The 15,767-nt window shown below is 33.6% G+C and overlaps 1 long non-coding RNA gene across 1 annotated transcript; it reads right to left on the reverse strand.

Annotated features, from left to right (window-relative positions):
- Window positions 1-12,758: 12,758 nt before the first annotated feature.
- LOC120199828 lies at window positions 12,759-13,831 on the reverse strand. The gene is made up of 3 exons (XR_005523485.1): window positions 13,346-13,831; window positions 13,132-13,254; window positions 12,759-12,836 (listed from the first exon to the last, which is right to left on the reverse strand). It is a non-coding gene; the product is annotated as an uncharacterized LOC120199828 (long non-coding RNA).
- Window positions 13,832-15,767: the final 1,936 nt, after the last annotated feature.

Here is a 15,767-nt window from a genome sequence, read left to right on the forward strand (position 1 = left end):
CCCAATCACCTTATTACAGTCACTGGTACTCAAACTCATTACCTTTAGGAATAACGATGATTCTTTTAACCACCAAAATAAGTTGGGTTGTGCTATTTTTAAAGTATTTTAACTCAACCTTTCATTTAGGATAAAATATTTAAAATATTTAAATGAATATTTATTTTAGCTCTTAATTTTTTTTTTCTCGAGTACTATAGCCCTCATGTTTTATTTTAGGGTAAAAAAATCCTTATATTGGAGAGTTAATAATTTATTAACTTATAATTTTCATTCATAGAGAATCCTTACCACTACTCTCAAGCTTGCTTGGTGTGCCTACATTTACATTCTATGGGAAGAACGTAATCGAAGGATTTTTACAGGATGCTCCCGATCCAAAGACGAGCTCCTTGTTTGTATTAAAGATCTTGTAAGTATTAAGCTTAGAGGGAAAAGAATCAATAGGAATGATAGAGTCAACTCTCACCTCTGTTTTTCATGGGGGATTGACTAACTGATCTGTTTTTTTTTATATGTTGAATGTATTTTTGTTTGAGATTGGTATTTTTTTTGTAACAAACTTTGCTTTACGGGGTAATAAAGATGAATTATCCAAAAAAAATAAAATAAAATGTTAAAAGTTAAAATATTTTAAAATATATATAAACAAAAATAATTATTTAATCAAAAATTAAAATATTTTCTTATCTAGAGATGATCGATAATCTAAAAAACACCTTTTATAAAAAAGATTTTTAAGATTTTTTAAAAATCTTTTGAGACATATAATAATTTTTTTAAAATCTTTTATAGAAAAAGACGACCTATAAAGACATTAGTATATTGACATGTTGACAAGTAGACAAAAAACACAAATCAAAATATATATAATATGTAATACCCTCATACCGATACGGGTAGCTCGATCTGATATGAGGTGTCACATTAGGATCATCAGAGCGACCAACACTAAAAATCCAAGAAATATTAAAAATTTTGTTAAAACATGTAAAATCATAAAACAATTTATAAATAAAATACAAGTTCAGAAAATCATGCATATATTACAATCAAAATTAAAAACATACAAGTTTAAGACTCGGCATAAAAATCAAATGCGACCTACATGCCCCTAATTACGCTTGTACCGTACTTTGCAAGCCAAGCTAAATGAACTCCCATTACTGAAGTCGATAGTTGCATTGGATCAATTCTTTTAACCTGAAATGTTGAGTAAAAGAGTGAGCTTTACGGAGCTCAGTAATACATAACTACTAGGTGATGTTGAAGGACATGCAGATAAATGACAAGCATAAAAATTTCTCATTGATTCAAGCATATACATGTTTTCGTGATGAGCTGAGGTTCCACTGATATTTCTTCAGGTAACAGAAAATTATCTTATAGCTCTAAGGAAACATTCAGAAGACCAGGTTCAGAGATTGAAACAGATGTCTAGTATGTTCCCTCAAAACAATAGTAATTTATTTCATTAAAAAATGTTTTTAAAATCACTATAGTACACTCCATCTGAATACTCCATGTGAAATTCCCCAGGACATCATCCATAAAACTTACCCTAGACCTCTAAGATCTAAGAGTCCAATATGAATGATCAGAATAGAAAGGATTTACCAGCTAGTTGAACCTCATAGACTCCAAAATCCTACCCAATCAATACCCAATAAAACAATTTCAGATAGAACCAGTAATATAAAAAAATTAGAGTTGGGTTTTTATTTAAAATACAAAGTTTCCCTCCAACCGTACACCAAATGCAATACCCCTGAACAGACATCCATAAGAACTTACTATAGACTCCTAGGATCTAGGAGTCCAATATGAATGATCAAAACAGAAAGGATTTACCAGCTAGCTGTACCTTAGAGTCTCCAGACACCTACCCAGACAGTACCCCAATAAAACATATCAGATAGCAAAAAATAATATCAGAAATCAAGAGCTAATTGTACCTCGTGTCAGAAATTAGAATCAGATATTAGAAATCAAACTTTATATAAATCAATAAAACATTTTTTTTTGTTAATGGGGAACACACTAGAGGATCCAAATATTTTTCGAATGTGCTTGGAAATTATCAGGAATAGAAAATAAGAACATACGCAAAATTGATAGGATTTCAGGATCGATGTCCCTATTAAAAAAGTTTAATTATTAACCAATCTAAACAAACATTCAGAGTTTGATGCTTTAGGACCATTTAGGATTTTAGGTGTATCAGAAAGGTATTTAGGAACCTTTACATCAGAATAAATTAAGACTTAAGATATAACCAGAGCGATTCCATTATTTAGGCCATCAGGGGTCTTTCAGATTTCGTAACCGTCTTTCGGTTGAGCCCCGTAATTGGGCGTCGACTTGAAAAATGTGGATTGGAGTCACCACCGATCATTTTAAAATGAATTTAGGTGGGTCGGACACCATCTTACCTGATCTGTGTTTTTACCAGAAATGTGTCGGGTTCGGGAGTCGGTTACGGCAAGGAAGGATTAGCACCCTTGAACCGCCCTTTCGGTACCAATTAATTTGTCGGTTGTCTTAGTTGCGAAAATTTGAAATTTAAATTAAAATTTAACAGACCCGATTACTTACAATTGATTGATTTGAATACCCTTAAAAGATAAAAACATTAGATTCGTAGCGGAGTATAAAATCGAATTAGGATAGCAAGTGCGCAAACGTGAGAATAATAAATAAATAAATAATGGAAAATAACAAAACATGTAAAAAAAATAATAATAAAATAATAAAAATAAACAAAATGAATAAAATGTTAAAAAAACAAAGACACAGATAAAGGGGAAAAATTAATGGAGTAAAAAAGTAAAAGAAATTAAAAAAAGAATAAAAATAATGTGTACATATAAAGTAGTATTTACTAAAACAAATAAAAATAATAAATATATAATACTAAGTAAAAAAAAATAAAGATATACATGATATTAAGAAAAAAATATATAATATATATAAATAAATAAAAACAAAAATAGAATATTAAGAATATATATATAAAAACGTATAAAATATAATATTAAGAAAAAATATATACATAGTAAATGGAGAAAAAGTAATACATCTATATATATATATATAATATGATATAAGATATACATAATAAAAATAATATAATATAAATAAAAATTATAATTAAATATATATATAGGAGACGAAATTAATATAAGAGTAAAATTAAAGGGTAAATTTCAAGGTAAATTAAAGATTAAGATTGACTTAGGGGGAATATTAAATACTTTAAAAAAAATGAACATGCCTCGGGAGTAGATCTAGGTTCGAAACTTCGAAACCCCACCCCTTTTTGGTCATCGGCGCAACCCACGCTTTGGGTTATTCAAACCAAATCTCAAGAAAAATAACATGTACATGCGAGAAATGAACGAATCAATGTAAAAAAAGATGATACCTTTTATTTCATTTTTGAATCGTTTACAATAGATTTGCCTTTGTATTTTTTCGTGCTTTCCTCTGTATCTTGTATATAAATCCGTGTGTTACAAATGGGGATGATTACATGTATTTATAGTAAAAAAACTAACTATTTTTAGAATCCTATTAACAATAGAATCCTAATGCAACTAGATTCCTTGCTCGGTTGTTGCACGTTTGTTGGTGTGGTTGTTGCTTTAAAAGATATGGTGGTGGAAGAGTCCTCTTAGGAGATGAACTCTTGCTAGTTCTATCTTTTAAGAAAATGGGTGTCTACAGCTGCCCCTCTTTGTTTTTTTTCGTGGAACGAAAAATAGGACAAAGATAAAAAGACACAAATTTTTGTTCAGTGGAGTTAAAGAATAACTCCCTGTCGAATTGAGTTGCGGATGGCTCCTCCGTCGCGAAGTCGAGTCCATCTTGAAATGATTTGAATCAGAATGTGGCTTCTCGTTGTAGTCCACTTTGGTCTTCTTCTCGGTTTAAAGACCTTGGCTAAAAATTCGACTGGAAAGTAATCTCTTAACTCCATAATGTGGTTGATATGCTCTCGAGCTGAATGAAACCGAACTCGAAAAGTCTTCATTGACAGAGAGCTTTTCTCGACTTAAGCTATGCTGACGGAAAAAAGGCTTCTTGCTACTAAGGCACGACTAACCCATATCTTCTTGAAAACCTCGATTGCAGTCGGACAATAGTGTGATTGAGGTGTCATCGAGCTGAATGGAATCGAACTCGACAATTTTTGTTGATAGATAACCCTTCTTGCCTTGAGCTATATTGTAAATTTGATTTACCTCTGAGTTGAATGTAATCGAACTCGAAGGTCTTTGATGATAGATAACCCTTCTTGCCTTGAGATATGCTACAAATTATGTGTCTTGGAGCTGAGCGTAGTCGAACTCGAAGGTATTTATTGACAGATAACCCTTCTTTGAGTTGGATATCCTTCGTCATGAAGTTGAAATCCAATCTAGAGATGGATGTTGTTTGTGTGCACGATTCCCTTCGTCGTGAAGTTGAAACCGTGAGTGGCACCTTCGTCGTGAAGTTTAGCCTGGTAATTGGATATCCTTCATTGTGAAGTTGAAATTCAAGTAGGTAGTATTGTTCCAAGTCCAATATCCTCCGTCGTGAAGTTGAAATTGGCTCTGGAAATTGTTTGTTGACAGTCAGCCGCCCCTTCACTGTGAAGTTGAGCTTGTGCTGTCTCGAGTCTAATATCCTTCGTTTGAAATTGACTCTGAATGAAATTTTGTTGACAATCAGCCTCCCCTTCGTTGTGAAGTTGAGCTTGTGTTGTCTTGGGTCCAATATCCTTCGCTGGGAAGTTGAAATTGGCCCTGAAATTGGGAAGTTATTTATTGACAGTCAACCGCCTCTTCGCTGTGAAGTTGAGCTTGTGCTGTCTTGAGTCCAATATCCTTCGCTGTGAAGTTGAAATTGGCTCTGAAATTAGGAAGTTTTTTGTTGACAACCAGCCGTCCCTTCGTTGTGAAGTTGAACTTGTGTTGTCTCGAATCCAATATCCTTCACTGTGAAGTTGAAATTGGTTCTAAAACTGGGAAATTGTTTGTTGACAACCAGTCGTCCCTTCGTTGTGAAGTTGAACTTGTGTTGTCTCGAGTGGCACGATATCTTCCGTCGTGGAATTGAAATTGTGGATGTGCGGGTACGATATCCTCCGTCGTGGAGTTGAAATCGCGGATGGCCTATTCGTCGTGAAATTGAGCCTTGACTTGAATATCCTTCGTCGTGAAGTTGAAATCCAAGTATTGTATGTTGCGGGTGGACACGATTCCCTTCACCGTGAAGTTGAAACCGTTGATGACCCCTTTATTGTGAAGTTTGACTTCGAGTTAGATATCCTCCGTCGTGAAGTTGAAATCTACTATCGAGCAAATTGTGTCATTTTGAGTTTAATATCCTTCTCCGTGAAGTTGAAATTGGATAAAACCTGAAAAAGTTATACATATATGTGATGCTATGGATGCAATGCTCTTAGGTGTGCCTAAAATGCATATGCAACATATGTTATCTTGGGGCTCTGGAGAGAAATCTCGATCTCCGATTGCCTGTCTGGAATCTTGATTCTTGAATCTTTAAGTTCTGATCCCTGATCTTGAATTCTTTAAATATTCAAATCTGATGTATACATTCTATTTTTGATTTGAGAAATGCTTCTCGACCATCTCAAGTATGTGTTTGAGCTTAGTGTAACGGTTCAGATGATGCTTCAAGAGAAGTTGTCTCGAAAGAGATAGAATTCGTTTCAAGGGAAACGATCTCAAAGATATCTGTTGTTTCATGAAAACGGTCTGAAGGGAAAGAAAATTTTGTTTTAAGGGAAATAAATTTGAAGATTTTGTGTTTCAAGAGAAACTGTCTCAAGGGATACAAAATTTGTTTTAGGGGAAATAAATTCAAAGATTTTGTTTCAAGGGAAACTGTCTCAAGAAAGATGAAATTTATTTCAAGAGAAACTGTCTCAAGAGAGACAAAACTTAGTTCCAAAAGAAATTGTCTCAAGGGAGATGAAATTTGTTTCAAATAATTTGTTTCAAGGGAAACTGTCTCAAGAGAGACAAAATTTGTTTCAAGGGAAACTGTCTCAAGAGAGACGAAATTTATTTCAAGGGAAATGTTTTCAATGTTTATATTTCAAGAGAAACTATCTCAAGGGAGACAAAATTTCGTTTCAATGGAAACTATCTCAAGAGAGACAAAATTCGTTTCAAGGGAAATGTTTTCAATGTTTATGTTTCAAGAGAAACTGTCTCAAGGGAGACAATATTTTGTTTCAAGGGAAACTATCTCAAGCAAGATAAAATCTTCTTTTTAAAAACAGTCTTGAGTGAAATGAAATGCCTTCTTTCGAGTGAAACAATCTCAAGTGAGACAAATTCTATTTTAAGAAAAACAATCTCAAGTGAGATAATCATCTGCATTAAATGAGACTGTCTCAAGCGAGACAAAATTTATTTTGGAAATGTTGAATCTGAAGATGAATATCGATCTTTCAATCTGTCAAGTTGGTTGAAGTGTGACTTCTTGCTGCTGAGTTAAGCAACCACCATTGATTTTTACAAACTCTTCTGAATCAAGTATCTTACGCCTTGAAGTTGAAACTTGACTCTAAAGCTGTAAAACTTATGTATGTGAAAAAATGATAAATATGATGCTCTAAAATGTATGCATAATGAATGAGTTCTTGTTTTATTCCTTGGACAGAATCTCATTTTTTGCTTGATGGTTCCTACATGTGGAGGAAAAGCCTTCAGAAGATCTGATCATTCGCATCAGGATTTTGATCCCCGGAGATGCCCCAATATTCAATGTTGAATCTCCAAAAATGCCCCAACATTAAAAGTGCCCCTATTTTTCCTCATTTCTTACTTCAACATTAATTCTAAGCATGAGATTATTGTCTGAGAGCCACATGTCATTTACCAAGATCCACTCTAGAGAGATTGTCTTGCTTGAAAAAATGTTTCTCTTTTATTTTCAAAGTTCTGAAAATATCAATTAAAAGAGTTTCGAAAAATGTTTAGTCATAAGTTTTGAAAAATATTGCCCCTTTCACGGTTTTACAATTGAGATGAATCATAAAACTAGAGCTCATTGGATATCAAAGAATTAATTACAATGTTAATCCTTCAATAAATTATAGCTATTTGACACGTGCCAAGATCAAAGCTATTTTTGGGAAATGGTTAAGTAATGAAAGGATAAAAAGTCTCAGGTTATTGTGTTTGGTCAAAGGTTTGGTATTTTTTATTTATTTGATGCTCAAAGGTTTGATGGGGTACCTTGTATGCTCCTCTATTGGAAGTGTTCTCTGACTCCCAACTTTCATGGTCATGCTCGGATTTTGCGATGCCTTATCAAGGAATTTGTGTGATCGCCTCAACTGCCCAATTTTCGTATTCGAGCTGCCTTTTCAGGTTTTCAACTCGAATCCTCCTTTGGTTTCAAGACGTCATTCGTAATTTACGTCTTGAAACCCCCTTTGTTATTTTTCTCTATCATGCATTAATTACACTGTTTTTTGCAAATAAAGATTAATCTTGATGGGCGGGATGAAATCTGAGATAGTCTCTTATGTTTAAAACTTCATGTATGATTAGAAGGGACTTTTAAGGCACGTAACGTAGGTCATGGTTTATGGTTATGAAAGAAATGGATAAAAGGCCCAAACAAGTGTTTAAGGGTGATTGAACTAAGGATCAAATCATTCTGATGTCTTTAATCATATCTTGCTCAATTTGAATCTGTTCGTATGTGTCTCTCTCTTGATGCTCTATGATCTTCGAGTGGAGTGATTCAGTGATTTAGAAATGATTGTTCTTGATCAATCTCATTTGATGCTCTATGATCTTCGAGTGAAGTGGTTCAGTGATTTGATCAATCTCATAGTTTGAATCTTGATGCGTCATTTGAATCGAGAGAATCTTTACATATGCATATTGTATTTTTTTTCTTCAAATTTCCTTTGTTTTTTCTCTTTTTATTTTCTCTTTGCTTTTTTTTTCTTTTTTCTCTTTTTGTTCTGATTGAATCTTCGCACTTGGCATTTGGTTCACCTTTCGGTATCTCATCTGAATCAATGTCTTCACTCATGCGAGCATATTTTCTCCACCTTGCCCCCAGTGTAGAGGGTGATCCTTGGTTAGGGTTGAATCAGAAGAAAAATACTATAGGCTCAAAAGGGGACACAAGGGATATATATTTTCTCCTGTTGTGAAGGGATGAAGAAAGAAAGACATTCATCATTTCATACATGGAAGTCCTCACAGAAGAGGTATCCCCAGGGGATAGATTTTCAGGATTAATTTTATTCACATGAAAACATTGTAATTAATGCATGATAGAATTATTTTGAATGAATTCTTCTTTCTGCTTCTTGCCCCCAACATGTCTCAATGTTCAGGCTCCCTGCGAGATGCCCCAAGTTGTGTCTTAGAAGAATGCTCATGTTCAAATGAACAACTCAATGCCTTGGGTTTTGATGGCATAAAAATGTCAATTTTGAGTCTAAAAAGACAATGGTGTGACTTTATCGACTCAAAGAAAGGTATGGTATGAAAAAGTTTCAAAGGGGTGGTCGTCAAAACTTGGAGCATCCTATGTGGCAACTGCAAACAGCTTCAACATCGTAGCCCTCAGGATATGTGAACTCCTTTCTCATATCATCCTGGCAAGCTTAGTCATATAACCAACTGATCGTGATCCCACTGTATTGATTTCAATTTTTTCTTTTGATGTTACAATCTTGCTTCCATGTGGTGTCATGTGGTTAAAACCACTTCATCGAATTCTCCATGAAGAAATTTCATGTTTATGAAAATGCTTAAAAATGAAATGTAGATGCAAAATGCAAAAATGCATGAAATGTTTGAGGCATTGATCCAAAAACATGTATGTTATTGTAAATAACCTTTATTGGGATAAAATTATTTTATCTTTTAAGAGATAATAAACATATTTAAAGGTACATCCGGACTAAATCCTCTAGACCCGGAACAGGTTGACTAGTCATTTGCTTCGTCTTTCACCGGTTGAATAACCTGTTGAACCACTCCAGCCTCTCTGGATGAACCGTGAAAATGTTGAGTTGTTTTTTGTACTGGTTCCCAAAAAGTGTCGAATGATTGCATCTCTAGCTTTCATCCTTTGCTGAATCGGAAATTCCATTGAAATCCTCCATCAAATGGATTATCCGAAGTTCATTTGCTTGTTTCTTGAATTTGTCGACAGTGACTTGCCATCTTGTTCTTGTTGTCTTTGAATGGACTCTCGAGGTCAGTAACATTTTTCTCTTCTTGCCCCTGCCACCTTTGTCAACCCATTTTTGAAAAGTTAACTTTTGATATACTTGATTGTGGGCACCATATCTTCTTGATCGAATGTGACACATAGTTGTCTTGCAAATTGTCTTCTTTTTCTTTCTGAGTCTTTTCTGACCATAGTCGGACCCCTGTATTTTTCATCTCTTGTATTACAACCCCTTTGTTCATTAATGCAAATTATTTATGTTTTAACAAACACGTTTTTGGTGGATCAATACTTCTTTTAAATGATGCAGATGATGAAAATAAATAAATAAATAAAAGAAGATGAAAGGAAAAAAAAGTTAGTGAAATAAAGATGATAATCAAAATGATAAAATTAAAAAAAAGTCCTACCCTACATGATATCTCCCAACATGCTTATTATTCCTACCTGGACATGATCTCTATCCCGTATGCTAATTTTAAACAAATCCTAACCGCATATTTGTCTAGTTCGCATGCTTTAAACAGAAAGTAAAATAGGAAATAAAAACAACCTAGGGTTTAAAATGAGGCTTTGGGGTAGGCTCTAATTCCCTGTACTCTCCCGGTTTAGGTTCTAGAAACGGTACCCGAGTTCTCCTTACTGGTGCCCCTTGGGCTTACCAGACCCTTAGTCCTAAACCCATCACATGCTTGTGTGGATTAAGTTAAACTCGAGAGGAAACATTCCCTTATGCCCGCACGGTGAATAAATTCACACGAAGATATAAGGTATATGAATCCCAAAAGCTACTTACTAGGCCCGCACGGTGAATAAATTCACACGAAGGCGTCGCTTTCACCCCCACTTAAATAAGGTTCGAAGCTCGGGTATAGATCCTTAGACGAAAAATCTTTAAGGGCTGAAATTATTAGAAAACGGTTAGTACAACTATTTACTTGAAAAAAAATAATCAAAGATAAATAATTGGAATCGAATAAATAAATTAAAATTTAAACTTGTAATTTTCGCTAAAAAAATACAACCGAAAATTAATTTCGGCCTGACTCACTTACCTTTCCCCAGCGGAGTCGCCAAGCTGTCGTAACCGTCTTTCGGTTGGGCACCGGAATTGGGCTTCGACTTGAAAAATGTGGATTGGAGTCGCCACCGACCATTTTAAAACGAATTTAGGTGGGTCGGACACCATCTTACCTGATCTGCGTTTTTGCCATAAATGTGTCGGGTTCAGGAGTCGGTTACGGTCAAGGAATGATTAACACCCTTGAACCGCCCTTTCGGTACCAATTAATTTGCCGGTTGTCTTAGTTGCGAAAATTCAAAATTTAAATTAAAATTTAACAGACCCGATTCAAATTACTTACAATTGATTGATTTGAATATCCTTAAAAGATAAAAACGTTAGATTCGTAGAGGAGTATAAAATCGAATTAGGATAGCAAGTGTGCAAACGTGAGAATAATAAATAAAACAAAAAAAATAAAAAATAACAAAACACGTAAAAATAATAATAAAATAATAAAATAAACAAAATGAATAAAATGTTAAAAACAAAGACACATAAAAAAGGGAAAAAATTAATGGAGTACAAAAATAAAAAAAATAAAATAAATTAAAAAAGAATAAAAATAATGTGTACATATAAAGTAGTATTTACTAAAACAAATAAAAATAATAAATATATAATACTAAGTAAAACAAATAAAAAATAAAGGTATACATGATATTAAGAAAAAAATAAAATAAAGTAAAAATATAATATATATAAATAAATAAAAACAAAAATAGAATATTAAGAAAATATATATAAAAACGTATAAAATATAATATTAAAAAAATATATATACATAGTAAATGGAGAAAAAGTAATACATCTATACATATATATATATATAATGATATAAGATATATAATAAAAATATAAATAAAAAAGAGGAATATAGTAAATAGATAAAAAAATATAATTAAAAATATATATATATGGGACGAAATTAATATAAGAGTAAAATTAAAGGGTAAATTTCAAGGTAAATTAAAGATTAAGATTGACTTAGGGGAAATATTAAATACTTTAAAAAATGAACATGCCTCGGGAGTAGATTTAGGTTCGAAACTTCGAAATCCCACCCCTTTTTGGTCATCGGCGCAACCCATGTTTTGGGTTATTCAAACCAAATCTCAAGAAAAATAACATGTACATGCGAGAAATGAATGAATTAATGTAAAAAAAAGATGCTACCTTTTATTTCATTTTCGAATCGTTTATAATAGATTTGCCTTTGTATTTTTCGTGCTTTCCTCTGTATCTTGTATGTAAATCCGTGTGTTAAAAATGGGGAGGATTACATGTATTTATAGTGAAAAAACTAACTATTTTTAGAATCCTATTAACAATAGAATCCTAATGCAACTAGATTCCTTGCTCGGTTGTTGCACGTTTGTTGGTGTGGTTGTTGCTTTAAAAGATATGGTGGTAGAAGAGTCCTCTTAGGAAATGAACTCTTGCTAGTTCTATCTTTTAAGAAAATGGGTGTCTACATAGACACTTTGATTTCTAGTGGATTCTTAGCAACTTAATCCAATAAGGGTGAAATGATGATTTACAATATTCAAGATTTGTGTCGATTTATCAGTATATCGAGTCAACTCGAACTGAACAAAACCTAGCACTATGATACTTGTCAACCACTCAAATCAATGCACTTTAATAATATTCACACTTTAATACTGACAATATTATTCAAACTTATCATCTTCAAAACCATCATTGAACGGATCTTGAGGAACTGTACGTATTCCGATGGTATTTGTTTTATTTATGTATTGCACCAGTCTCCAAGATGACCAACATACTTGAGTCGTATTCTACAACCTTTAGGGGTGATATAATACCTAGGTTTTCTCGGTGTTTCAAGAATTATCCAATAATAATCACATATTTCTAGGTCACGAGGGTATTTGGGTTATTTCCTTACTCGAGGTTACTTGGTTATTTAGAGTTTGAGGTATTTCGGTCTTTTTAGGGTTCAAGAGTATTTTGGTCCTTTGAATATTAGAGGTTATTTTAGTTATTTCACATCTCGAGAACATTTAGGTAATTTTGTTCAATCCAAATATATGTACTTTTTTTGGTAATTTGGACAAGTGTGTCATTTCATGGTTATTTTTCACTTTTAAGGACAATCTTGGTCTTTTTATAGTACAATGGCATTCTCATAATTTTACTCCATAGGGCTATTTTATAATTTCTTATCCAAGTATTCTCAGTATTTAACCTTTAAAGAAATTAATCAAAATTTATGGGTCTTGAGGCCAATTCATTTATTAATGAATCACTAATCTTATAATTATTTCCAATCGGTTTTCCAGTTTCTTATGCGAGCCATCTGAGTCTTATACAATTTACTCATTTTTACCGTAATTCTGTTCAAGTCCAAAAAAAAAATAATTATACCTAAATGACCAATCATTTCATCGATGCAATTACCAATTATTAACAAGTTCTAGAAAACACACAAAAAGTAGTAAAGTATTACCTCAATTTCTGTGACATATCGATTGACCAACTGAACCCCAAAATCACTGTTACATTTGATTTCCATGCCTCCTAATATCTTGAATACATAGCAAAAGAATTTACGTCAGAAACGAAACTTAATCTGAAATATTATTCGAATCAGAAATTAAAATACTGAAAATAGCTTACTGAGTTCAAATTTGGCAAAACGGATTGCAAATTCAGGCTCAGGATATTGAAAAGCATAAAATAGGACTTTTTCAAAAAAAAATGACTTTTTGTCAAAGTCAACCGTCAATGCGGTTAAAGTCAAAGTCAATGGGTCTAGTCAACTAACAATGATCTGGGTCAAAGGTCAACAGGTTGACTTGGTCTCAGTTGAATTAGCTGACTCAGATAATTTTACTCGAGCGAGCTGACTTAGTTAACCAAAAGTCCCAACAGAACAATGTCCATGCGCAGCGGTGGAGCGTGGCGGTACGTATGACGGGGGCGACGATGATGATTGATCTCTCCTAGAGGTACCAAACACCAAAATCAACCAATAACAGATCAGATATTAAGATGATACAAGCTAAAATGATCGAAAAAGAATCAAAGGCTCACCAAAGCAACGGTCGGCGAACCAGCGGTGGTGGAGAGACAAACCCGGTTGGGATTTGGTTAGAAGAAATAGGGGAGCCCGATGACGATGGCGGTGAAGCTATCCAATTTTCGATTCAATCAAAAATCACAGAAAACAATGGCCGATGATTTGGGTTTCACGAAACTTCGAACGGCTTTTGCCGGCCAACGGTGACGATCCATAATAAAATAATTGAGGGGTTTTGCTCAGGATTGGACGGCAGTCACTTCAGCTAAGGAAGTGCATGGCACGACCACCAGAAATGGTTAAAAATAGTAAATATGACATTGGGGTTTTAAATTTCTAACGAAGCTTTTTTGGATCTCCAGGGCAAACAACAGAATCTCGCGGAGAATGGCTGGTTAAGTTTTGTTCGTCGAATAATGACGATCACATCAGTAGGGTCAGTGACAATCACGATTTTTAGATGATGGTTGAACGGAAAGGGAAAAGGCAACGATGAAAGCTTTTAATTTGGGAATTTTAGGGTTAGGGATTTTGCCTAATATCTTATATGAAATTGGTTTATGAATTAAAATGTGTTTGGTAGTTAATAAAATAATAATTTTATAATAAAACTCTTGAACAATAACCTAGCTTAAATGGCTAGGGATTAAGGTGATGGTTTTAGAAATATGGGTTCAAAACCCATCAAATGCATATTTATTTTTTTTCCTTTACTGAGTAGAAATGGCTAAATTTGGGGATAAATTCTTGAACTTTCAAGGGAATTTGAAAACTGTCTTAAAACTTAATTTGGTCCAAAAAATTAATTAAATAATTTTTTTTGAAATGAATGAAAATTGGGGTGTGACAACTCTCCCCTCCTTAAAAGTATTTCATCCTTGAAATCCACCCAAGTCACAAAATGCAGAAGTGAAACTTTCATCATTACTTCAATATCTTCAGGTAGCTTTTATAGGATTACATATACTTTACCAAACCTTAACCAGCTGAATATGCATTCTCGTCAGAACTCTCCCTCATAATAATTCAAGAATCTGAATAGAATTATCCTTGTGGTAACAATCTAACATTAGCTACGAGGTTAGGTTCATAAATCGAGTAACATATTCCAATTTAATATCCGGATTTAGGTCAGAATTTCTCAGTTAAGTAATTCTCATGTTACTCGTAAGGCGCTTTACATAATTTGAACAAACATTGTTTGTATTCCTTTTATCCACAAGTCGAGCTCTAATGAACAAAAATCTTAGGTTAGCTAGTTACAGAGAGGGACTCGACCTTGGAGTTCTGGCTTAGAGGAGTACGATTATAATATGGGCATGTACTGACTAGACGTCTTATGACAGTCAATCGGTCGGTCTACCCAGAAAACTTGACTCAATCTAAGCTCAGATACCACTAAATGTAATACCCTCAAATGATACGGGTGACCCAATCTGATATGAGGTGTCACATTAGGGTCACCGAAGTGACCCACAGTAAAAATCCAGGAAAAATTAATTTTTTTGTTAAAACATGTAAAATCATAAAATAATTTATAAATAAAATACAAGTTCAAAAAACCATTCATATATTACAAACAAAATTAAAATCATACAAGTTCTAGACTTATTATAAAAATCAAATATGGCCTTCATGCCCCTAATTTAAACTTGTATCGTACTCCATAAGCCAAGCTAAATGAACTCACATTATTGGAGTTGATAGTTGCACTGGATCGATTCTTTTAACCTAAAATGGTGAGTAAAAGAGTGAGCTTTGGGGAGATCAGTAATACGGAACTACCAGGTGATACTGAAGGATATGCAGATAAATGACAAGCATAAAAATTTTCTCATTGATTCATGCATCTACATGTTTTCGTTTTGAGCTGAGATTCCACTGATATTTTTTCAGGTAACAGACAAGTAGCTTATAGCTTAGAGGAAACATTCAAAAGACCAGGTTGAGAGATTGAAACAGAAGTCTAGTGTGTTCCCTCAAAATTAGAATAAAATGAAATCATAGTTTATAAACTATAGTAATTTATTTCAGTAAAGTAGGTTTTTAAAATCATTGTATTACCCTTCATCCGAATACTCCATGTGAAATTCCCCAAGACATCATCCATAAGGACTTGCACTAGACCCCTAGGATCTAGGAGTCCAATATGAATGATCATAACATAAAGGATTTACCAGCTAGCTGAACCTCAGGGACTCCAGAATCCTACCCAATCAATACCCCAATAAATAGTTTTAGATAGAACCAGTAATATCAAAAAACAGAAATCAGAATTTGGGTTTTTATTTAAAATACAAAGTTTCCCTCCAAACGTACACCAAATACAGTAACCCAAAACAAGCATATGTAAGGACTTACCCTAGACCCTAGGATCTAGGAGTCCAATGTGAATGATCAAAATAGAAAGGATTTACCAGCTAGCTGAATCTCAGA

Source organism: Hibiscus syriacus, unplaced genomic scaffold (genome assembly GCF_006381635.1).
Source record: "Hibiscus syriacus cultivar Baekdansim isolate YM2019G1 unplaced genomic scaffold, ASM638163v2 tig00005582_pilon, whole genome shotgun sequence".
NCBI lineage: Eukaryota > Viridiplantae > Streptophyta > Magnoliopsida > Malvales > Malvaceae > Hibiscus > Hibiscus syriacus.